This window comes from Penaeus japonicus, unplaced genomic scaffold (assembly GCF_977035675.1).
Source record: "Penaeus japonicus unplaced genomic scaffold, GWHDUDI00000001_assembly GWHDUDI00000041, whole genome shotgun sequence".
Taxonomy (NCBI): domain Eukaryota; kingdom Metazoa; phylum Arthropoda; class Malacostraca; order Decapoda; family Penaeidae; genus Penaeus; species Penaeus japonicus.
Genome location: NW_028234443.1, coordinates 22,126,337 through 22,127,638, shown reverse-complemented (window position 1 = coordinate 22,127,638; position 1,302 = coordinate 22,126,337). Strand labels below are relative to the sequence as shown.

The 1,302-nt window shown below is 33.6% G+C and overlaps 1 protein-coding gene across 2 annotated transcripts in view; it reads left to right on the top strand.

The window, feature by feature from the left end:
- Window positions 1-318: 318 nt before the first annotated feature.
- Window positions 319-1,302, top strand: part of LOC122266075 (CBY1 interacting BAR domain containing protein Fam92) — an 11,910-nt gene continuing 10,926 nt past the window's right edge. For both annotated transcript variants that reach the window (XM_043035658.2, XM_043035656.2), the window contains exon 1: window positions 319-796. The gene's annotated coding sequence lies outside the window, so the exon portion shown is untranslated. The remainder of the gene's footprint in view (window positions 797-1,302) is intronic.

Below are 1,302 nucleotides of genomic sequence, written 5' to 3'. Positions count from 1 at the left end.
AGCCAAGAAAGTTTACCAACTAATTAATCCCACAACCATATCCCAAGACAAAAACATCATCATAAAAGAAAAAAAAAATGGGAATAACAACTATACCAAGCCTTATCCTTAAACTATTTTCTCGAAAATATGGTAAATTTGGATAAAGACGCAACCAACCCTCTAGGCACGACACAATATTTTTCTGGAGTTTTCGTTGCACCTTGTACAGTTTGGTACTCATTTCCATCGGAAACTTTTCAAGGAAGAAAAGGGTTTTATGGTGTTACGTCATAATTTAAGGTAAGTCTTGCCGTAAGGTTTGTTTTTTCGCTACAGGTGGTTGCGTCTTTATCCAATAATACCAAAAATACAGCCCCCAACCATGGTCTAGAGCTGTAAATGGAAAGTTGGATGTATGTCGGTCAAGAATCATAACTAAACATACAAGATGATATCAACATTTACATGACTAAAAATGGGAACTGGTCCTGCATGGAGATGGTGTTACCAAGAAAATGTAGATGTAGAATACTTACACTCTAATGTCCAAGATTTAATTCACACAGAGTAAAACTGCTTGATGCATTTAAAAAGATAAAGATAATCAATCCTGACATCTCTCTATTAATTTCAGGAGCCCATCAACCACCAGCTAAGAAGTACTACATTCTAAGGTGTATGAAGATACTTTTACAGAGATCAAAACTGATAGACAATATATAAGTCACAAGAACATAAGAAGATCCCAAGAAAATTTGATCCAGGGGATATAGACATCAAAAGTCTAAAACCCCATAAAAGAAGGAAGAAGAACGTAAGTATTTTATTCCCATTAGATAGACACTGGACTGTCAGTAATTTAATTTAATTTATTTCATGAGTAATGTCAGTAAGCCCAAAGTAGACATTAGAGTACTATTTATTCTAGGACTAACCCATACTTTACATATCATTTTAGTTAGAATTATTTATTTTGGATATTGTTCTGAATTATAAAGTAAGCAAAATGGCACTTAACAATATGAAAGGTAATCGGTGCAAGTAATTTACTTTAAGTTGTGCTTCACTAGTGCTAATAGATTTAGTATTCTTGGAATGCATTTGGTAAATGTTGTCCAGATGTAGTAGACTGACTCCTCAGAAACTGCAGCATTGGTAGTGTTGGTATTTAGAGTAGTGCAATGTCAAGCAATCATTGTAGCCTTCGTGCATGTTGACACACTAGCTAGTAAAGAAGTTATTTGGTACATAAATATGATGATAACATTTTTAGTGATGAACGCTAAATATGTGTTATATTGTTTCAATTGATGATGGTTT